Source organism: Ranitomeya imitator, chromosome 3 (genome assembly GCF_032444005.1).
Source record: "Ranitomeya imitator isolate aRanImi1 chromosome 3, aRanImi1.pri, whole genome shotgun sequence".
Lineage (NCBI taxonomy): Eukaryota > Metazoa > Chordata > Amphibia > Anura > Dendrobatidae > Ranitomeya > Ranitomeya imitator.
The window spans coordinates 396,130,954-396,155,417 of record NC_091284.1 but is presented as its reverse complement, the minus strand read 5'-3'; positions in this window follow the sequence as shown (position 1 = coordinate 396,155,417).

The following is a 24,464-nucleotide window of genomic DNA, read 5'->3' as shown; positions in this document are numbered from 1 at the left end:
CATGTACTGGCTTAAGCAGTGGAACACGTCTGGCACTGCAGGATCTGAGTCCATGGTGGCGTAGTGTGTTACTTATGGTAGGCCTTGTTACATTGGTCCCAGCTCTCTGCAGTTCATTCACTAGGTCCCCCCGCGTGGTTCTGGGATTTTTGCTCACCGTTCTTGTGATCATTCTGACCCCACGGGGTGGGATTTTGCGTGGAGCCCCAGATCGAGGGAGATTATGAGTGGTCTTGTATGTCTTCCATTTTCTAATTATTGCTCCCACTGTTGATTTCTTCACTCCAAGCTGGTTGGCTATTGCAGATTCAGTCTTCCCAGCCTGGTGCAGGGCTACAATTTTGTTTCTGGTGTCCTTTGACAGCTCTTTGGTCTTCACCATAGTGGAGTTTGGAGTCAGACTGTTTGAGGGTGTGCACAGGTGTCCTTTTATACTGATAACAAGTTTAAACAGGTGCCATTACTACAGGTAATGAGTGGAGGAAAGAGGAGACTCTTAAAGAAGAAGTTACAGGTCTGTGAGAGCCAGAAATCTTGATTGTTTGTTTCTGACCAAATACTTATTTTCCACCATAATATGCAAATAAAATGTTAAAAAAACAGACAATGTGATTTTCTGGATTTTTTTTTCTCAGTTTGTCTCCCATAGTTGAGGTCTACCTATGATGTAAATTACAGACGCCTCTCATCTTTTTAAGTGGTGGAACTTGCACTATTGCTGACTGACTAAATACTTTTTTGCCCCACTGTATGTATATAGTCCATATCTAGCTCACATATATGTATATAGGTCATATCTAGCTGACATATATGTATATAGGCCATATCTAGCTGACATATATGTATATAGGCCATATCTAGCTCACATATATGTATATAGGCCATATCTAGCTGACATATATGTATACAGACCATATCTAACTCATATATATGTATATAGGCCATATCTAGCTCATATATATGTATATAGTCCATATCTAGCTCACATATATGTATATAGGTCATATCTAGCTCACATATATGTATATAGGTCATATCTAGCTCACATATATGTATATAGGCCATATCTAGCTGACATATATGTATACAGACCATATCTAGCTGACATATATGTATATAGACCATATCTAGCTGACATATATGTATATAGGCCATATCTAGTTCACATATATGTATATAGACCATATCTAGCTGACATATATGTATACAGACCATATCTAGCTGACATATATGTATATAGGTCATATCTAGCTGACATATATGTATATAGGCCATATCTAGCTGACATATATGTATATAGGCCATATCTAGCTCACATATATGTATATAGGCCATATCTAGCTGACATATATGTATACAGACCATATCTAACTCATATATATGTATATAAGCCATATCTAGCTCATATATATGTATATAGTCCATATCTAGCTCACATATATGTATATAGGTCATATCTAGCTGACATATATGTATATAGGCCATATCTAGCTGACATATATGTATATAGGCCATATCTAGCTGACATATATGTATATAGGCCATATCTAGCTGACATATATGTATATAGGCCATATCTAGCTCACATATATGATTATAGGCCATATCTAGCTGACATATATGTATACAGACCATATCTAACTCATATATATGTATATAGGCCATATCTAGCTCACATATATGTATATAGGCCATATCTAGCTCACATATATGTATATAGGCCATATCTAGCTGACATATATGTATACAGACCATATCTAGCTGACATATATGTATACAGACCATATCTAGCTGACATTTATGTATATAGGCCATATCTAGCTGACATATATGTATATAGGCCATATCTAGCTCATATATATGTATATAGTCCATATCTAGCTCACATATATGTATATAGGCCATATCTAGCTCATATATATGTATATAGGCCATATCTAGCTGACATATATGATTATAGGCCATATCTAGCTGACATATATGTATACAGACCATATCTAACTCATATATATGTATATAGGCCATATCTAGCTCACATATATGTATATAGGCCATATCTAGCTCACATATATGTATATAGGCCATATCTAGCTGACATATATGTATATAGGCCATATCTAGCTCATATATATGTATATAGTCCATATCTAGCTCACATATATGTATATAGGCCATATCTAGCTCACATATATGTATATAGGCCATATCTAGCTGACATATATGTATACAGACCATATCTAGCTGACATATATGTATATAGGCCATATCTAGCTGACATATATGTATACAGACCATATCTAGCTGACATATATGTATATAGACCATATCTAGCTGACATATATGTATATAGGCCATATCTAGCTCATATATATGTATATAGTCCATATCTAGCTCATATATATGTATATAGGCCATATCTAGCTCATATATATGTATATAGGCCATATCTAGCTGACATATATGATTATAGGCCATATCTAGCTGACATATATGTATACAGACCATATCTAACTCATATATATGTATATAGGCCATATCTAGCTCACATATATGTATATAGGCCATATCTAGCTCACATATATGTATATAGGCCATATCTAGCTGACATATATGTATACAGACCATATCTAGCTGACATATATGTATACAGACCATATCTAGCTGACATATATGTATATAGGCCAAATCTAGCTGACATATATGTATATAGGCCATATCTAGCTCATATATATGTATATAGGCCATATCTAGCTGACATATATGATTATAGGCCATATCTAGCTGACATATATGTATACAGACCATATCTAACTCATATATATGTATATAGGCCATATCTAGCTGACATATATGATTATAGGCCATATCTAGCTGACATATATGTATACAGACCATATCTAACTCATATATATGTATATAGGCCATATCTAGCTCACATATATGTATATAGGCCATATCTAGCTCACATATATGTATATAGGCCATATCTAGCTCATATATATGTATATAGGCCATATCTAGCTGACATATATGTATACAGACCATATCTAGCTGACATATATGTATACAGACCATATCTAGCTGACATATATGTATATAGGCCATATCTAGCTGACATATATGTATATAGGCCATATCTAGCTCATATATATGTATATAGTCCATATCTAGCTCACATATATGTATATAGGCCATATCTAGCTCATATATATGTATATAGGCCATATCTAGCTGACATATATGATTATAGGCCATATCTAGCTGACATATATGTATACAGACCATATCTAACTCATATATATGTATATAGGCCATATCTAGCTCACATATATGTATATAGGCCATATCTAGCTCACATATATGTATATAGGCCATATCTAGCTCACATATATGTATATAGGCCATATCTAGCTGACATATATGTATATAGGCCATATCTAGCTGACATATATGTATATAGGCCATATCTAGCTCAAATATATGTATATAGGCCATATCTAGCTCACATATATGTATATAGGCCATATCTAGCTCACATATATGTATATAGACCATATCTAGCTGACATATATGTATATAGACCATATCTAGCTGACATATATGTATACAGACCATATCTAGCTCACATATATGAATATAGGTCATATCTAGCTGACATATATGAATATAGGTCATATCTAGCTGACATATATGTATATAGGCCATATCTAGCTCATATATATGTATATAGGCCATATCTAGCTCATATATATGTATATAGGCCATATCTAGCTGACATATATGAATATAGGTCATATCTAGCTGACATATATGTATATAGACCATATCTAGCTGACATATATGTATATAGACCATATCTAGCTGACATATATGTATATAGACCATATCTAGCTGACATATATGTATACAGACCATATCTAGCTCACATATATGAATATAGGTCATATCTAGCTGACATATATGAATATAGGTCATATCTAGCTGACATATATGTATATAGACCATATCTAGCTGACATATATGTATACAGACCATATCTAGCTCACATATATGAATATAGAATGAATATAATATGAATTATACTGCATTGATTTTCCATGGTATGCACTGACTTTACCCAGCTCTCCCTGGCTCCAGAATATCTCTGTATACTGCATTGATTTTCCATGGTATGCACTGACTTTACCCAGCTCTCCCTGGCTCCAGAATATCTCTGTATACTGCATTGATTTTCCATGGTATGCACTGACTTTACCCAGCTCTCCCTGGCTTCTGAATGTCTCTGTATATTGCACTGGCTTTTCTATGCTTCCCCTGGATCTGAGTGTCTTGGTGCAGCACATATAATCCTTTTAGTATGCTTTCTCACCTATGAGCTTGTTTCCACGACCTGTTTTCATGTCTCTCATTGTGTGATCCTGGCATCTCTTTGAGTGGTCAGTCTTACCCCTCCCTCACTTTATGACCTTTGCTTAACTCTCTACATCTGGTCTCCCATACCCAGCCACCCCCTCATTCACACCTGATTGCCCTTAACTGGGGATATATTCACATGCAGGAGTCTGCTATAGACTCAGTCTGCTGCAAATCATCTTTTAACTTCCATCTTTTAAATTACATCTTTTTAATTATGATTCTGAATTCGACTGGAATTGACTGGAAGGTAACAGAACACCAACCACTACAATGTTTCGGTTTCTTTTCTCTTTCACCCCCATACTACTTTCCTTCTTACAATCTCCTGCAATCCCTCCTCCTAGTAAGGAACTAGTCATTTCTTCCTCCATACTCCCCAGCCATCTCACCTTCCCCTCAGAACTGTTCCTCCACATACAATCCTTTTTATCCAGACACACACGGCCACATCATGTCCTATCCTGCTCCCACCTTCTAATGATCTGTCTGTTACTCCTCATTGCTGGTGACATATCCCCAAATCCCGGCCCTCCCCAATTCATCCCCACACTCGTTTCTAACCCCCTGCCACGATCCTCCGCACGTTTTCCCAACCACGACAACCTCATACCCATTCATCCAGCCCCCACTCCCCCGCTCCCCCTACTTGGAGCACTATGGAACGCACGCTCCATCTGCAACAAACTGCCATTTATCCATGACCTCTTCATCACCAACAAACTCTCCTTCCTCGGCCTCACTGAAACCTGGCTCACCCCCTCTGACTCGGCCTCTCCAGCTGCGCTCTCCTATGGCGGATTCCACCTCTCTCACACCCCTCGCCCCAGCAACAAACGCGGTGGAGGAGTTGGCTTGCTCCTTTACTCCAATCCCGCTACCACCCTCCGATACTCTTCCCTCGTTTGAGGTGCACTCTGTCCGCATCTATTCCCCCTCCAACCTCCAGCTGGCTGTCATCTACCGCCCCCCAGAACTAGCCATCTCCACCTTTCTCGACCACTTCACCACCTGGCTACTTCATTTCCTCTCTGTTGACATCCCCACTATCATCATGGGTGATTTCAATGTCCCCATTGACACTTTCACCTCAGCTACCTCTAAACTTTTATCACTGACTGCCTCCTTTGGCCTCACTCAATGGTCCTCTGAGGCCACTCACAAAGATGGCCACACGCTGGACCTCATCTTCACCCGCCTCTGCTCCCTTACTAACCTCACTAACACACCCCTCCCCCTGTCTGACCACAACCTACTGACATTCTCGTCCCTCTCCTCTCCTAGTGTGCAACCCCCACTCCACAAACTCACTCACCCTCGCAGAAATCTCAAACATCTCAACTTACAATCACTCCCTGAGTCCCTTCTCCCTCTCACAGACATAGCCCCCCTTCATGACACAGATGCTGCTGCCACTTTTTATAACACCACAATAACAACAACACTCGATTCGGCCACCCCACTCATGCATAGTAAAACTCGTACAATTAACAGGCAGCCCTGGCTGACCAGCCTGACCAAAGAATTGAGACGGGCTTCCAGGATTGCTGAGCGGAGATGGAAGCGATCCCACTCTGCCGACCACTTCACTGCATACAAGCAGTCCCTCGCCAGCTTCAAGTCTGCGCTCACTGCCGCAAAACAAACTTACTTCTCATCCCTCATATCCTCCCTGTCCCACAACCCTAAACAGCTTTTCAACACTTTCAATTCTCTACTCCGTCCCCCCGCACCTCCTCCCTCCCCCCTCATTTCTGCTGATGACTTCGCCTCTTTCTTTAAACAGAAGATCGATACGATCAGAGAAAGCTTTGGCCCACAGCGCCCACTGCCCCTCTTAGCTGCTCAACCCTGCTCCTCCAAAACCAGCTTCTCCACCATGACAGAAGATCAGCTCTCCACCCTCCTGTCAAGATCACACCTCACCACCTGCACGCTTGACCCGCTCCCGTCCCACCTCATCCCTAACCTTTCCACGGTCTTCATCCCAACCCTAACGCACCTCTTCAACCTCTCACTCACAACAGGTGTCTTTCCCTCATCCTTCAAGCATGCCAAGATCACACCCATCCTCAAAAAGCCCTCCCTCGACCCATCCTCTGTGTCTAGCTATCGCCCAATATCTCTTCTCCCTTATGCCTCCAAATTGCTGGAGCAACACGTCCATCTTGAACTGTCCTCCCACTTCTCCTCCTGCTCCCTCTTTGATCGGTTACAATCAGGCTTCCGTTCCCATCACTCAACTGAAACTGCCCTAACTAAAGTCACCAATGACCTACTAACTGCCAGGAGCAAGCGACACTACTCTGTCCTCCTTCTCCTGGACTTGTCTTCTGCCTTTGACACTGTAGACCACTCCCTTTTGCTACAAATCCTCTCATCCCTTGGCATCACAGACTTGGCCCTTTCCTGGATCTCGTCATATCTGACAGACCGAACATTCAGTGTCTCCCTCCCCCACACCACCTCCTCACTTCGCCCCTTGTCAGTCGGTGTTCCTCAAGGCTCTGTTCTAGGACCCCTACTCTTCTCCATCTACACTTTCGGCCTGGGACAGCTCATAGAATCCCACGGTATGCAGTACCATCTCTACGCTGACGACACGCAGATCTACCTCTCCGGACCGGACCTCTCCTCCTTGCTTACCAAAATCCCGCACTGTCTGTCTGCCATTTCAGCCTTCTTTTCTGCTCGCTTTCTACAACTGAACATGGACAAAACAGAATTCATCATCTTTCCCCCATCTCACTCTACCCCTCCACCAGACCTATCCATCAATGTCAATGGCTGCTCACTATCCCCAGTCCCACACGCCCGGTGCCTCGGGGTGATCCTCGACTCTGCCCTCTCTTTCAAGCCACATATCCAAGCCCTTGCCTCCTCCTGTCGTCTCAAACTCAAAAATATTTCCCGGATCCGTGCTTTCCTTGACCGCAACACTGCAAAAACGCTAGTGCATGCCCTTATCATCTCCCGCCTCGACTACTGCAACCTCCTACTCTCTGGACTCCCCTCTAGCACTCTGGCACCACTCCAATCCATCCTACACTCTGCTGCCCGACTAATCCACCTGTCCCCCCGCTATTCCCCAGCCTCTCCCCTGTGTCAAGCCCTTCACTGGCTTCCTATCGCCCAGAGACTCCAGTTCAAAACCCTCACACTGACATACAAAGCCATCCACAACCTGTCTCCTCCATACATCTGTGACATGGTCTCCCGGTACCTACCTACACGCGACCTCCGATCCTCCCAAGACCTCCTTCTCTACTCCCCTCTCATCTCTTCTTCCCATAACCGCATCCAAGACTTCTCCCGTGCTTCCCCCATACTCTGGAACTCTCTACCCCAACACAGACTCTCGCCTACCATAGAAACCTTCAAAAAGAACCTGAAGACTCATCTCTTCCGACAAGCCTACAACCTGCAGTGATCCTCAACCTACTGAACAGCCGTACAGCCAGCTTTTCCCTCTCCTAGTGTATCCTCACCCATCCCCTGCAGACTGTGAGCCCTCGCGGGCAGGGTCCTCCCTCCTTATGTACTCGTGTGCCTTGTTATCTGCTCATGTTTAATGTATTTGTCTATATTTGCCCCGTATTCACATGTAAAGCGCCATGGAATAAATGGCGCTATAAAAATGTATAATAATAATATAGGTCATATCTAGCTGACATATATGAATATAGGTCATATCTAGCTGACATATATGTATATAGGTCATATCTAGCTGACATATATGTATATAGGTCATATCTAGCTGACATATATGTATATAGACCATATCTAGCTGACATATATGTACATAGACTATATGTAGCTCATATATATATATACAGGCCACATATAGCCCATAACTCTCGCTCTACATAGACACATACAGTCTTCGCATTGGTATATCACTGACTCCTGGTGCAGCCCCCTTTCCCCCGCTCACTACCCCTGGACGCCTGTGGAGGGCGCCCTTTTCCTATCACGAGGTCAGTGCGCAGGTCTGGGTGATGGTGGCGCCGCCGTTATTCAAATCTACTCTTGGTGAAAGTCTTAACGCTCTGTGAGGGCGGAGCCAGCAGGCAGACGGCGCCCGGAGAGCGGCCTATACCGCGGAGTGAGTGGTGGATGTGAGAACTGGGCCGGGCGGCAACTGCGGCACTGGTAGGCTGACGTTGGGGTTCCTGGACCAATACACAGGCGGATCACCATGGACACCATTACTGGTGGGCGAGGGAGGCCTACGGCCTTTATGCTACATCCGGGCTCTGATGATGAGATCGGGCAGCAGTAGATCATAGTGAGAGGGCTGCACTGTAATAAATGCTGGTGCTGATCCCGTCCTGGTGGCCATTCTCCCATGTGACAGCAGGGGGCACACACACAACAACCCTTCTGCCGTGCTTCTATGTGCAGCCTCAGTGATTGGGGGAGAAACCATCATTCCTATGGTGCTGGTGTGCACTGGTGAAATAATTATTCTAGGCCGTGCAATCACTGGTGTAATAAGTGCTCTAGAGCCGTGCAATCACTGGTGTAATAAGTGCTCTAGAGCCGTGCAATCACTGGTGTAATAAGTGCTCTAGAGCCGTGCAGTCACTGGTATAATAAGTGCTCTAAAGCCGTACAGTCACTGGTGTAATAAGTGCTCTAAAGCCGTGCAGTCACTGGTGTAATAAGTGCTCTAAAGCCGTACAGTCACTGGTGTAATAAGTGCTCTAGAGCCGTGCAGTCACTGGTGTAATAAGAGCTCTAGAGCCGTGCAGTCACTGGTATAATAAGTGCTCTAGAGCCGTGCAGGTCACTGGTGTAATAAGAGCTCTAGAGCCGTGCAGTCACTGGTGTAATAAGTGCTCTAGAGCCGTGCAGGTCACTGGTGTAATAAGAGCTCTAGAGCCGTGCAGGTCACTGGTGTAATAAGTGCTCTAGAGCCGTGCAGGTCACTGGTGTAATAAGAGCTCTAGAGCCGTGCAGTCACTGGTATAATAAGTGCTCTAAAGCCGTACAGTCACTGGTGTAATAAGTGCTCTAGAGCCGTGCAGTCACTGGTATAACAAGTGCTCTAGAGCCGTGCAGGTCACTGGTGTAATAAGAGCTCTAGAGCCGTGCAGTCACTGGTATAATAAGTGCTCTAAAGCCGTACAGTCACTGGTGTAATAAGTGCTCTAGAGCCGTGCAGTCACTGGTGTAATAAGAGCTCTAGAGCCGTGCAGTCACTGGTATAATAAGTGCTCTAGAGCCGTGCAGGTCACTGGTGTAATAAGAGCTCTAGAGCCGTGCAGTCACTGGTATAATAAGTGCTCTAAAGCCGTACAGTCACTGGTGTAATAAGTGCTCTAGAGCCGTGCAGTCACTGGTGTAATAAGAGCTCTAGAGCCGTGCAGTCACTGGTATAATAAGTGCTCTAAAGCCGTACAGTCACTGGTGTAATAAGTGCTCTAGAGCCGTGCAGTCACTGGTGTAATAACAGCTCTAAAGCCGTACAGTCACTGGTGTAATACGTGCTCTAGAGCCGTGCAGTCACTGGTGTAATAACAGCTCTAAAGCCGTACAGTCACTGGTGTAATAAGTGCTCTAGAGCCATGCAGGTCACTGGTGTAATAAGTGCTCTAGAGCCGTGCAGTCACTGGTGTAATAAGTGCTCTAGAGCCGTGCAGGTCACTGGTGTAATAAGTGCTCTAGAGCCGTGCAGGTCACTGGTATAATAAGTGCTCTAGAGGCGTGCAGTCACTGGTGTAATAACAGCTCTAAAGCCGTACAGTCACTGGTGTAATAAGTGCTCTAGAGCCGTGCAGTCACTGGTGTAATAAGTGCTCTAGAGCCATGCAGTCACTGGTGTAATAACAGCTCTAAAGCCGTACAGTCACTGGTGTAATAAGTGCTCTAGAGCCGTGCAGGTCACTGGTGTAATAAGTGCTCTAGAGCCATGAAGTGACTGGTGTAATAAGAGCTCTAGAGCCATGAAGTAACTGGTGTAATAAGTGCTCTAGAGCCATGCAGGTCACTGGTGTAATAAGTGCTCTAGAGCCGTGCAGCCACTGGTGTAATAAGTGCTCTAGAGCCGTGCAGGTCACTGGTGTAATAAGTGCTCTAGAGCCGTGCAGGTCACTGGTGTAATAATAAGTGCTCTAGAGCCGTGCAGGTCACTGGTGTAATAATAAGTGCTCTAGAGCCGTGCAGGTCACTGGTGTAATAATAAGTGCTCTAGAGCCGTGCAGGTCACTGGTGTAATAATAAGTGCTCTAGAGCCGTGCAGGTCACTGGTGTTATAAGAGCTCTAGAGCCGTGCAGGTCACTGGTGCAATAAGAGCTCTAGAGCCGTGCAGTCACTGGTGTAATAAGTGCTTTAGAGCCGTACAGTCACTGGTGTAATAAGTGCTCTAGAGCCATGCAGGTCACTGGTGTAATAAGTGCTCTAGAGCCATGCAGGTCACTGGTGTAATAAGTGCTCTAGAGCCATGCAGGTCACTGGTGTAATAATAAGTGCTCTAGAGCCGTGCAGGTCACTGGTGTAATAAGTGCTCTAGAGCCATGCAGGTCACTGGTGTAATAATAAGTGCTCTAGAGCCGTGCAGGTCACTGGTGTAATAAGTGCTCTAGAGCCGTGCAGGTCACTGGTGTAATAATAAGTGCTCTAGAGCCGTGCAGGTCACTGGTGTAATAATAAGTGCTCTAGAGCCGTGCAGGTCACTGGTATAATAATAAGTGCTCTAGAGCCCTGCAGGTCACTGGTGTAATAATAAGTGCTCTAGAGCCGTGCAGGTCACTGGTGTAATAATAAGTGCTCTAGAGCCGTGCAGGTCACTGGTGTAATAATAAGTGCTCTAGAGCCGTGCAGGTCACTGGTGTTATAAGAGCTCTAGAGCCGTGCAGGTCACTGGTGCAATAAGAGCTCTAGAGCCGTGCAGTCACTGGTGTAATAAGTGCTTTAGAGCCGTACAGTCACTGGTGTAATAAGTGCTCTAGAGCCGTGCAGGTCACTGGTGTAATAAGTGCTTGCAGGTCACTGGTGTAATAATAAGTGCTCTAGAGCCGTGCAGGTCACTGGTGTAATAAGTGCTCTAGAGCCATGCAGGTCACTGGTGTAATAATAAGTGCTCTAGAGCCGTGCAGGTCACTGGTGTAATAAGTGCTCTAGAGCCGTGCAGGTCACTGGTGTAATAATAAGTGCTCTAGAGCCGTGCAGGTCACTGGTGTAATAATAAGTGCTCTAGAGCCGTGCAGGTCACTGGTGTAATAATAAGTGCTCTAGAGCCATGCAGGTCACTGGTGTAATAATAAGTGCTCTAGAGCCGTGCAGGTCACTGGTGTAATAATAAGTGCTCTAGAGCCGTGCAGGTCACTGGTGTAATAATAAGTGCTCTAGAGCCGTGCAGGTCACTGGTGTTATAAGAGCTCTAGAGCCGTGCAGGTCACTGGTGCAATAAGAGCTCTAGAGCCGTGCAGTCACTGGTGTAATAAGTGCTTTAGAGCCGTACAGTCACTGGTGTAATAAGTGCTCTAGAGCCATGCAGGTCACTGGTGTAATAAGTGCTCTAGAGCCGTGCAGGTCACTGGTGTAATAAGTGCTCTAGAGCCATGCAGGTCACTGGTGTAATAATAAGTGCTCCAGAGCCGTGCAGGTCACTGGTGTAATAAGTGCTCTAGAGCCGTGCAGTCACTGGTGTAATAAGTGCTCTAGAGCCGTGCAGGTCACTGGTGCAATAAGAGCTCTAGAGCCGTGCAGTCACTGGTGTAATAAGTGCTCTAGAGTTGTGCAGGTCACTGGTGCAATAAGAGCTCTAGAGCCGTGCAGTCACTGGTGTAATAAGTGCTTTAGAGCCGTACAGTCACTGGTGTAATAAGTGCTCTAGAGCCATGCAGGTCACTGGTGTAATAAGTGCTCTAGAGCCGTGCAGGTCACTGGTGTAATAAGTGCTCTAGAGCCATGCAGGTCACTGGTGTAATAATAAGTGCTCTAGAGCCGTGCAGGTCACTGGTGTAATAAGTGCTCTAGAGCCATGCAGTCACTGGTGTAATAAGTGCTCTAGAGCCGTGCAGTCACTGGTGTAATAAGTGCTTTAGAGCCGTACAGTCACTGGTGTAATAAGTGCTCTAGAGCCATGCAGGTCACTGGTGTAATAAGTGCTCTAGAGCCATTCAGTCACTGGTGTAACAAGTCGTGCAGGTCACTGGTGCAATAAGAGCTCTAGAGCCGTGCAGTCACTGGTGTAATAAGTGCTTTAGAGCCGTACAGTCACTGGTGTAATAAGTGCTCTAGAGCCATGCAGGTCACTGGTGTAATAAGTGCTCTAGAGCCATTCAGTCACTGGTGTAACAAGTGCTCTAGAGCCTTGCAGGTCACTGGTGTAATAAGTGCTCTAGAGCCGTACAGACACTGGTGTAATAAGTGCTCTAGAGCCATGCACTCACTGGTGTAGTAAGTGCTCTAGAGCCGTGCAATCACTGGTGTAATAAGTGCTCTAGAGCCGTGCAGTCACAGGTGTAATAACAGCTCTAAAGCCGTACAGTCACAGGTGTAATAAGTGCTCTAGAGCCATGCAGGTGACTGGTGTAGTAAGTGGTCTAGAGCCGTGCAGTCACTGGTGTAGTAAGTGCTCTAGAGCCATGCAGTCACAGGTGTAATAACAGCTCTAGAGCCGTACAGTCACTGGTGTAATAAGTGCTCTAGAGCCATGCAGGTCACTGGTGTAGTAAGTGCTCTAGAGCCATGCAGTCACTGGTGTAATAAGTGCTCTAGAGCAGTGCAGTCACAGGTGTAATAACAGCTCTAGAGCCGTGCAGTCACTGGTGTAATAACAAGAGTTGTGTAGATCACTGGTGTAATAAGTGCTCTAGAGCCGTGCAGTCACAAGTGTAATAACAGCTCTAGAGCCGTGCAGGTCACTGATGTAATAAGTGCTCTAGAGCCGTGCAGTCACTGGTGTAATAAGTGCTCTAGAGCCATGCAGGTCACTGGTGTAATAAGTGCTCTAGAGCCATGCAGGTCACTGGTGTAATAAGTGCTCTAGAGCCATGCACTCACTGGTGTAGTAAGTGCTCTAGAGCCGTGCAATCACTGGTGTAATAAGTGCTCTAGAGCCGTGCAGTCACAGGTGTAATAACAGCTCTAAAGCCGTACAGTCACTGGTGTAATAAGTGCTCTAGAGCCATGCAGGTCACTGGTGTAATAAGTGCTCTAGAGCCATGCAGGTCACTGGTGTAATAAGTGCTCTAGAGCCATGCAGGTCACTGGTGTAATAAGTGCTCTAGAGCCATTCAGTCACTGGTGTAACAAGTGCTCTAGAGCCTTGCAGGTCACTGGTGTAATAAGTGCTCTAGAGCCGTACAGACACTGGTGTAATAAGTGCTCTAGAGCCATGCACTCACTGGTGTAGTAAGTGCTCTAGAGCCGTGCAATCACTGGTGTAATAAGTGCTCTAGAGCCGTGCAGTCACAGGTGTAATAACAGCTCTAAAGCCGTACAGTCACAGGTGTAATAAGTGCTCTAGAGCCATGCAGGTGACTGGTGTAGTAAGTGGTCTAGAGCCGTGCAGTCACTGGTGTAGTAAGTGCTCTAGAGCCATGCAGTCACAGGTGTAATAACAGCTCTAGAGCCGTACAGTCACTGGTGTAATAAGTGCTCTAGAGCCATGCAGGTCACTGGTGTAGTAAGTGCTCTAGAGCCATGCAGTCACTGGTGTAATAAGTGCTCTAGAGCAGTGCAGTCACAGGTGTAATAACAGCTCTAGAGCCGTGCAGTCACTGGTGTAATAACAAGAGTTGTGTAGATCACTGGTGTAATAAGTGCTCTAGAGCCGTGCAGTCACAAGTGTAATAACAGCTCTAGAGCCGTGCAGGTCACTGATGTAATAAGTGCTCTAGAGCCGTGCAGTCACTGGTGTAATAAGTGCTCTAGAGCCATGCAGGTCACTGGTGTAATAAGTGCTCTAGAGCCATGCAGGTCACTGGTGTAATAAGTGCTCTAGAGCCATGCACTCACTGGTGTAGTAAGTGCTCTAGAGCCGTGCAATCACTGGTGTAATAAGTGCTCTAGAGCCGTGCAGTCACAGGTGTAATAACAGCTCTAAAGCCGTACAGTCACTGGTGTAATAAGTGCTCTAGAGCCATGCAGGTCACTGGTGTAATAAGTGCTCTAGAGCCATGCAGGTCACTGGTGTAATAAGTGCTCTAGAGCCATGCAGGTCACTGGTGTAATAAGTGCTCTAGAGCCATGCAGGTCACTGGTGTAATATGTGCTCTAGAGTCGTGCAGGTCACTGGTGTAATAAGTGCTGTAGAGCCATGCAGGTCACAGGTGCAATAAGAGCTCTAGAGCTGTGTAGTCATTGGTGTAATAAGCGCTTTAGAGCCGTACAGTCACTGGTGTAATAAGTACTCTAGAGCCATGCAGGTCACTGGTGTAATAAGTGCTCTATAGCTGTGTAGTCATTGGTGTAATAAGTGCTTTAGAGCCGTACAGTCACTGGTGTAGTAAGTACTCTAGAGCCGTGCAGGTCACTGGTGTAATAAGTGCTCTAGAGCCGTGCAGGTCGGTGGTGCAATAAGAGCTCTAGAGCCGTGTAGTCACTGGTGTAATAAGCGCTTTAGCGCCTTACAGTCACTGGTGTAATAAGTGCTCTAGAGCCATGCAGGTCACTGGTGTAATAAGTGCTCTAGAGCCGTGCAGTCACTGGTGTAATAAGTGCTCTAGAGCCATGCAGGTCACTGGTGTAATAAGTGCTCTAGAGCCATGCAGGTCACTGGTGTAATATGTGCTCTAGAGTCGTGCAGGTCACTGGTGTAATAAGTGCTGTAGAGCCGTGCAGTCACTGGTGTAATAAGTGCTCTAGAGCCATGCAGGTCACTGGTGTAATAAGTGCTCTAGAGCCATGCAGGTCACTGGTGTAATAAGTGCTCTAGAGCCATGCAGGTCACTGCTGTAGTAAGTGCTCTAGAGCCGTGCAGTCACTGGTGTAGTAAGAGCTCTAGACCCTTGCAGTCACTGGTGAAATAAGTGCTCTAGAGCCATGCAGGTCACTGGTGTAATAATAAGTGCTCCAGAGCCGTGCAGGTCACTGGTGTAATAAGTGCTCTAGAGCCGTGCAGTCACTGGTGTAATAAGTGCTCTAGAGCCGTGCAGGTCACTGGTGCAATAAGAGCTCTAGAGCCGTGCAGTCACTGGTGTAATAAGTGCTCTAGAGTTGTGCAGGTCACTGGTGCAATAAGAGCTCTAGAGCCGTGCAGTCACTGGTGTAATAAGTGCTTTAGAGCCGTACAGTCACTGGTGTAATAAGTGCTCTAGAGCCATGCAGGTCACTGGTGTAATAAGTGCTCTAGAGCCGTGCAGGTCACTGGTGTAATAAGTGCTCTAGAGCCATGCAGGTCACTGGTGTAATAATAAGTGCTCTAGAGCCGTGCAGGTCACTGGTGTAATAAGTGCTCTAGAGCCATGCAGTCACTGGTGTAATAAGTGCTCTAGAGCCGTGCAGTCACTGGTGTAATAAGTGCTCTAGAGTCGTGCAGGTCACTGGTGCAATAAGAGCTCTAGAGCCGTGCAGTCACTGGTGTAATAAGTGCTTTAGAGCCGTACAGTCACTGGTGTAATAAGTGCTCTAGAGCCATGCAGGTCACTGGTGTAATAAGTGCTCTAGAGCCATTCAGTCACTGGTGTAACAAGTGCTCTAGAGCCTTGCAGGTCACTGGTGTAATAAGTGCTCTAGAGCCGTACAGACACTGGTGTAATAAGTGCTCTAGAGCCATGCACTCACTGGTGTAGTAAGTGCTCTAGAGCCGTGCAATCACTGGTGTAATAAGTGCTCTAGAGCCGTGCAGTCACAGGTGTAATAACAGCTCTAAAGCCGTACAGTCACAGGTGTAATAAGTGCTCTAGAGCCATGCAGGTGACTGGTGTAGTAAGTGGTCTAGAGCCGTGCAGTCACTGGTGTAGTAAGTGCTCTAGAGCCATGCAGTCACAGGTGTAATAACAGCTCTAGAGCCGTACAGTCACTGGTGTAATAAGTGCTCTAGAGCCATGCAGGTCACTGGTGTAGTAAGTGCTCTAGAGCCATGCAGTCACTGGTGTAATAAGTGCTCTAGAGCAGTGCAGTCACAGGTGTAATAACAGCTCTAGAGCCGTGCAGTCACTGGTGTAATAACAAGAGTTGTGTAGATCACTGGTGTAATAAGTGCTCTAGAGCCGTGCAGTCACAAGTGTAATAACAGCTCTAGAGCCGTGCAGGTCACTGATGTAATAAGTGCTCTAGAGCCGTGCAGTCACTGGTGTAATAAGTGCTCTAGAGCCATGCAGGTCACTGGTGTAATAAGTGCTCTAGAGCCATGCAGGTCACTGGTGTAATAAGTGCTCTAGAGCCATGCACTCACTGGTGTAGTAAGTGCTCTAGAGCCGTGCAATCACTGGTGTAATAAGTGCTCTAGAGCCGTGCAGTCACAGGTGTAATAACAGCTCTAAAGCCGTACAGTCACTGGTGTAATAAGTGCTCTAGAGCCATGCAGGTCACTGGTGTAATAAGTGCTCTAGAGCCATGCAGGTCACTGGTGTAATAAGTGCTCTAGAGCCATGCAGGTCACTGGTGTAATAAGTGCTCTAGAGCCATTCAGTCACTGGTGTAACAAGTGCTCTAGAGCCTTGCAGGTCACTGGTGTAATAAGTGCTCTAGAGCCGTACAGACACTGGTGTAATAAGTGCTCTAGAGCCATGCACTCACTGGTGTAGTAAGTGCTCTAGAGCCGTGCAATCACTGGTGTAATAAGTGCTCTAGAGCCGTGCAGTCACAGGTGTAATAACAGCTCTAAAGCCGTACAGTCACAGGTGTAATAAGTGCTCTAGAGCCATGCAGGTGACTGGTGTAGTAAGTGGTCTAGAGCCGTGCAGTCACTGGTGTAGTAAGTGCTCTAGAGCCATGCAGTCACAGGTGTAATAACAGCTCTAGAGCCGTACAGTCACTGGTGTAATAAGTGCTCTAGAGCCATGCAGGTCACTGGTGTAGTAAGTGCTCTAGAGCCATGCAGTCACTGGTGTAATAAGTGCTCTAGAGCAGTGCAGTCACAGGTGTAATAACAGCTCTAGAGCCGTGCAGTCACTGGTGTAATAACAAGAGTTGTGTAGATCACTGGTGTAATAAGTGCTCTAGAGCCGTGCAGTCACAAGTGTAATAACAGCTCTAGAGCCGTGCAGGTCACTGATGTAATAAGTGCTCTAGAGCCGTGCAGTCACTGGTGTAATAAGTGCTCTAGAGCCATGCAGGTCACTGGTGTAATAAGTGCTCTAGAGCCATGCAGGTCACTGGTGTAATAAGTGCTCTAGAGCCATGCACTCACTGGTGTAGTAAGTGCTCTAGAGCCGTGCAATCACTGGTGTAATAAGTGCTCTAGAGCCGTGCAGTCACAGGTGTAATAACAGCTCTAAAGCCGTACAGTCACTGGTGTAATAAGTGCTCTAGAGCCATGCAGGTCACTGGTGTAATAAGTGCTCTAGAGCCATGCAGGTCACTGGTGTAATAAGTGCTCTAGAGCCATGCAGGTCACTGGTGTAATAAGTGCTCTAGAGCCATGCAGGTCACTGGTGTAATATGTGCTCTAGAGTCGTGCAGGTCACTGGTGTAATAAGTGCTGTAGAGCCATGCAGGTCACAGGTGCAATAAGAGCTCTAGAGCTGTGTAGTCATTGGTGTAATAAGCGCTTTAGAGCCGTACAGTCACTGGTGTAATAAGTACTCTAGAGCCATGCAGGTCACTGGTGTAATAAGTGCTCTATAGCTGTGTAGTCATTGGTGTAATAAGTGCTTTAGAGCCGTACAGTCACTGGTGTAGTAAGTACTCTAGAGCCGTGCAGGTCACTGGTGTAATAAGTGCTCTAGAGCCGTGCAGGTCGGTGGTGCAATAAGAGCTCTAGAGCCGTGTAGTCACTGGTGTAATAAGCGCTTTAGCGCCTTACAGTCACTGGTGTAATAAGTGCTCTAGAGCCATGCAGGTCACTGGTGTAATAAGTGCTCTAGAGCCGTGCAGTCACTGGTGTAATAAGTGCTCTAGAGCCATGCAGGTCACTGGTGTAATAAGTGCTCTAGAGCCATGCAGGTCACTGGTGTAATATGTGCTCTAGAGTCGTGCAGGTCACTGGTGTAATAAGTGCTGTAGAGCCGTGCAGTCACTGGTGTAATAAGTGCTCTAGAGCCATGCAGGTCACTGGTGTAATAAGTGCTCTAGAGCCATGCAGGTCACTGGTGTAATAAGTGCTCTAGAGCCATGCAGGTCACTGCTGTAGTAAGTGCTCTAGAGCCGTGCAGTCACTGGTGTAGTAAGAGCTCTAGACCCTTGCAGTCACTGGTGAAATAAGTGCTCTAGAGCCATGCAGGTCACTGGTGTAATAATAAGTGCTCCAGAGCCGTGCAGGTCACTGGTGTAATAAGTGCTCTAGAGCCGTGCAGTCACTGGTGTAATAAGTGCTCTAGAGCCGTGCAGGTCACTGGTGCAATAAGAGCTCTAGAGCCGTGCAGTCACTGGTGTAATAAGTGCTCTAGAGTTGTGCAGGTCACTGGTGCAATAAGAGCTCTAGAGCCGTGCAGTCACTGGTGTAATAAGTGCTTTAGAGCCGTACAGTCACTGGTGTAATAAGTGCTCTAGAGCCATGCAGGTCACTGGTGTAATAAGTGCTCTAGAGCCGTGCAGGTCACTGGTGTAATAAGTGCTCTAGAGCCATGCAGGTCACTGGTGTAATAATAAGTGCTCTAGAGCCGTGCAGGTCACTGGTGTAATAAGTGCTCTAGAGCCATGCAGTCACTGGTGTAATAAGTGCTCTAGAGCCGTGCAGTCACTGGTGTAATAAGTGCTCTAGAGTCGTGCAGGTCACTGGTGCAATAAGAGCTCTAGAGCCGTGCAGTCACTGGTGTAATAAGTGCTTTAGAGCCGTACAGTCACTGGTGTAATAAGTGCTCTAGAGCCATGCAGGTCACTGGTGTAATAAGTGCTCTAGAGCCATTCAGTCACTGGTGTAACAAGTGCTCTAGAGCCTTGCAGGTCACTGGTGTAATAAGTGCTCTAGAGCCGTACAGACACTGGTGTAATAAGTGCTCTAGAGCCATGCACTCACTGGTGTAGTAAGTGCTCTAGAGCCGTGCAATCACTGGTGTAATAAGTGCTCTAGAGCCGTGCAGTCACAGGTGTAATAACAGCTCTAAAGCCGTACAGTCACAGGTGTAATAAGTGCTCTAGAGCCATGCAGGTGACTGGTGTAGTAAGTGGTCTAGAGCCGTGCAGTCACTGGTGTAGTAAGTGCTCTAGAGCCATGCAGTCACAGGTGTAATAACAGCTCTAGAGCCGTACAGTCACTGGTGTAATAAGTGCTCTAGAGCCATGCAGGTCACTGGTGTAGTAAGTGCTCTAGAGCCATGCAGTCACTGGTGTAATAAGTGCTCTAGAGCAGTGCAGTCACAGGTGTAATAACAGCTCTAGAGCCGTGCAGTCACTGGTGTAATAACAAGAGTTGTGTAGATCACTGGTGTAATAAGTGCTCTAGAGCCGTGCAGTCACAAGTGTAATAACAGCTCTAGAGCCGTGCAGGTCACTGATGTAATAAGTGCTCTAGAGCCGTGCAGTCACTGGTGTAATAAGTGCTCTAGAGCCATGCAGGTCACTGGTGTAATAAGTGCTCTAGAGCCATGCAGGTCACTGGTGTAATAAGTGCTCTAGAGCCATGCACTCACTGGTGTAGTAAGTGCTCTAGAGCCGTGCAATCACTGGTGTAATAAGTGCTCTAGAGCCGTGCAGTCACAGGTGTAATAACAGCTCTAAAGCCGTACAGTCACTGGTGTAATAAGTGCTCTAGAGCCATGCAGGTCACTGGTGTAATAAGTGCTCTAGAGCCATGCAGGTCACTGGTGTAATAAGTGCTCTAGAGCCATGCAGGTCACTGGTGTAATAAGTGCTCTAGAGCCATTCAGTCACTGGTGTAACAAGTGCTCTAGAGCCTTGCAGGTCACTGGTGTAATAAGTGCTCTAGAGCCGTACAGACACTGGTGTAATAAGTGCTCTAGAGCCATGCACTCACTGGTGTAGTAAGTGCTCTAGAGCCGTGCAATCACTGGTGTAATAAGTGCTCTAGAGCCGTGCAGTCACAGGTGTAATAACAGCTCTAAAGCCGTACAGTCACAGGTGTAATAAGTGCTCTAGAGCCATGCAGGTGACTGGTGTAGTAAGTGGTCTAGAGCCGTGCAGTCACTGGTGTAGTAAGTGCTCTAGAGCCATGCAGTCACAGGTGTAATAACAGCTCTAGAGCCGTACAGTCACTGGTGTAATAAGTGCTCTAGAGCCATGCAGGTCACTGGTGTAGTAAGTGCTCTAGAGCCATGCAGTCACTGGTGTAATAAGTGCTCTAGAGCAGTGCAGTCACAGGTGTAATAACAGCTCTAGAGCCGTGCAGTCACTGGTGTAATAACAAGAGTTGTGTAGATCACTGGTGTAATAAGTGCTCTAGAGCCGTGCAGTCACAAGTGTAATAACAGCTCTAGAGCCGTGCAGGTCACTGATGTAATAAGTGCTCTAGAGCCGTGCAGTCACTGGTGTAATAAGTGCTCTAGAGCCATGCAGGTCACTGGTGTAATAAGTGCTCTAGAGCCATGCAGGTCACTGGTGTAATAAGTGCTCTAGAGCCATGCACTCACTGGTGTAGTAAGTGCTCTAGAGCCGTGCAATCACTGGTGTAATAAGTGCTCTAGAGCCGTGCAGTCACAGGTGTAATAACAGCTCTAAAGCCGTACAGTCACTGGTGTAATAAGTGCTCTAGAGCCATGCAGGTCACTGGTGTAATAAGTGCTCTAGAGCCATGCAGGTCACTGGTGTAATAAGTGCTCTAGAGCCATGCAGGTCACTGGTGTAATAAGTGCTCTAGAGCCATGCAGGTCACTGGTGTAATATGTGCTCTAGAGTCGTGCAGGTCACTGGTGTAATAAGTGCTGTAGAGCCATGCAGGTCACAGGTGCAATAAGAGCTCTAGAGCTGTGTAGTCATTGGTGTAATAAGCGCTTTAGAGCCGTACAGTCACTGGTGTAATAAGTACTCTAGAGCCATGCAGGTCACTGGTGTAATAAGTGCTCTATAGCTGTGTAGTCATTGGTGTAATAAGTGCTTTAGAGCCGTACAGTCACTGGTGTAGTAAGTACTCTAGAGCCGTGCAGGTCACTGGTGTAATAAGTGCTCTAGAGCCGTGCAGGTCGGTGGTGCAATAAGAGCTCTAGAGCCGTGTAGTCACTGGTGTAATAAGCGCTTTAGCGCCTTACAGTCACTGGTGTAATAAGTGCTCTAGAGCCATGCAGGTCACTGGTGTAATAAGTGCTCTAGAGCCGTGCAGTCACTGGTGTAATAAGTGCTCTAGAGCCATGCAGGTCACTGGTGTAATAAGTGCTCTAGAGCCATGCAGGTCACTGGTGTAATATGTGCTCTAGAGTCGTGCAGGTCACTGGTGTAATAAGTGCTGTAGAGCCGTGCAGTCACTGGTGTAATAAGTGCTCTAGAGCCATGCAGGTCACTGGTGTAATAAGTGCTCTAGAGCCATGCAGGTCACTGGTGTAATAAGTGCTCTAGAGCCATGCAGGTCACTGCTGTAGTAAGTGCTCTAGAGCCGTGCAGTCACTGGTGTAGTAAGAGCTCTAGACCCTTGCAGTCACTGGTGAAATAAGTGCTCTAGAGCCGTGCAGGTCACTGGTGTAATAATTGCTCTAAAGCCACTGATGTAGTAAGTGCGCTAGAGCCGTGCAGGTGACTGGTGTAATAACTAGTGCTCTAGAGCTGTGCAGTCATTGGTGTAATATGTTCTAGAGCCGTGCAGTTCTCTGGTGTAGTAAATGCTCTAGAGCAGCGCAGGTCACTGGTTTAATAAGTGTTTTAGAGCCATGCCGTCACTGGTGTAATATGCTCTAGAGCTGTGCCGTCACTTGTGTAATTAGTGCCCTAGAGCTGTGCAGTCACTGGTGTAGTAAGTGCTCTAGAGTCGTGCAGGTCACTAGTGTAATAAGTGCTCTAGAGCCGTGCAGGTCACTGGTGTAATAAGAGCTCTAGAGCTGTACAGTCACTGGTGTAATAAGTGCTCTAGAGTCGTGCAGGTCACTGGTGTAATAAGAGCTCTAGAGCCGTGCAGGTCATTGGTGTAATAAGAGCTCTAGAGCCGTACAGTCACTGGTGTAAGAAGAGCTCTAGAGCCGTACAGTCACTGGTGTAATAAGTGCTCTAGAGCCGTGCAGGTCACTGGTGTAATAAGAGCTCTAGAGCCGTACAGTCACTGGTGTAATAAGTGCTCTAGAGCCATGCAGTCACTGGTGTAATAAGAGCTCTAGAGCCGTACAGTCACTGGTGTAATAAGTGCTCTAGAGCCGTGCAGGTCACTGGTGTAATAAGAGCTCTAGAGCCGTACAGTCACTGGTGTAATAAGAGCTCTAGAGCCGTACAGTCACTGGTGTAATAAGAGCTCTAGAGCCGTATAGTCACTGGTGTAATAAGTGCTCTAGAGCCGTGAAGTCACTGGTGTAATAAGTGCTCTAGAGCCGTGCAGTCACTGGTGTAATAAGTGCTCTAGAGCCGTGCAGTCACTGGTATAATAAGTGCTCTAGAGCCGTGCAGGTCACTGGTGTAATAAGTGCTCTAGAGCCGTGCAGTCACTGGTATAATAAGTGCTCTAGAGCCGTGCAGTCACTGGTGTAATAAGTGCTCTAGAGCCGTGCAGTCACTGGTGTAATAAGTGCTCTAGAGCCGTGCAGTCACTGGTGTAATAAGTGCTCTAGAGCCGTGCAGTCACTGGTATAATAAGTGCTCTAGAGCCGTACAGTCACTGGTGTAATAAGTGCTCTAGAGCCGTGCAGGTCACTGGTGTAATAAGTGCTCTAGAGCCGTGCAGTCACTGGTGTAATAAGTGCTCTAGAGCCGTGCAGTCTCTGGTATAATAAGTGCTCTAGAGCCGTATAGTCACTGGTGTAATAAGTGCTCTAGAGCCGTGCAGTCACTGGTATAATAAGTGCTCTAGAGCCGTGCAGTCACTGGTGTAATAAGTGCTCTAGAGCCGTGCAGTCACTGGTGTAATAAGTGCTCTAGAGCCGTGCAGTCACTGGTGTAATAAGTGCTCTAGAGCCGTGCAGTCACTGGTGTAATAAGTGCTCTAGAGCCGTGCAGTCACTGGTGTAATAAGTGCTCTAGAGCCGTGCAGTCACTGGTATAATAAGTGCTCTAGAGCCGTGCAGGTCACTGGTTTGAATGTGTGTGTGTGTATTGCGTACACGTGTGCATCAGAGTAAGGAATGATCATAATATTATAGGATTTTGTCTTACCTCAGCATCCCCACTTCAGAGACCAATCCACCAGTGATCCACAGACACGAGTGATCATCAGCTGTGCTAATAGTAATAAGTGGCCAGCCCGGATTGGCGTGTAGTGTTACGTGGCACGCACTATTATTAATGGACAATCGTGATTTTCACTGAAGCCTATGAGCAACATGACACCTTAATGTGAACCTGTCATTAGCTCCAAAACGTTGAATTAGATACCTTGCAAAACTTCCCGAGCTCCCTGATTCTGACGCTTTTTTCCATTTTGCAGATTGTGCAAAAAAGGCACAAAAACGAAAAAAGTCTCAAAGTCAGAGGAGCTCAGAGATTTTTACAAGATATTGAAAGGGGTTATCCAGAATTATTTTAATTTTATCACTCTTGGCCTAAGAACAGGCATGTAGTTGCTAATTACCTGCCTGTTGTGTCGATCTCAGAGCTGTCACAGACCACTCCTGCCAGCGATTTGGCAGCTGCAGACGTCACATCGACAGAGCAGCTCTTTCTCTTCCGCTCTGCTCTGACAATGGGGCGTGACTGGCAACATCATGCTGAATGACAGCCAGCTCCCCGCTGCCTACCTGCAGGAAGCCAGCTGTCATTCAGCATGATGCAGGCAGTCACACCCCATCTTCAGAACGGAAGTAAAAGAGCTGCTCTGTCAACGTGAACCAGTAGAATTGTTGGTAGAAGCGGTCCGTGACCCCCCGGAGCCGGGTAGTCAGCACCTACCTGCCTGTTAGTGCTTCGGCCC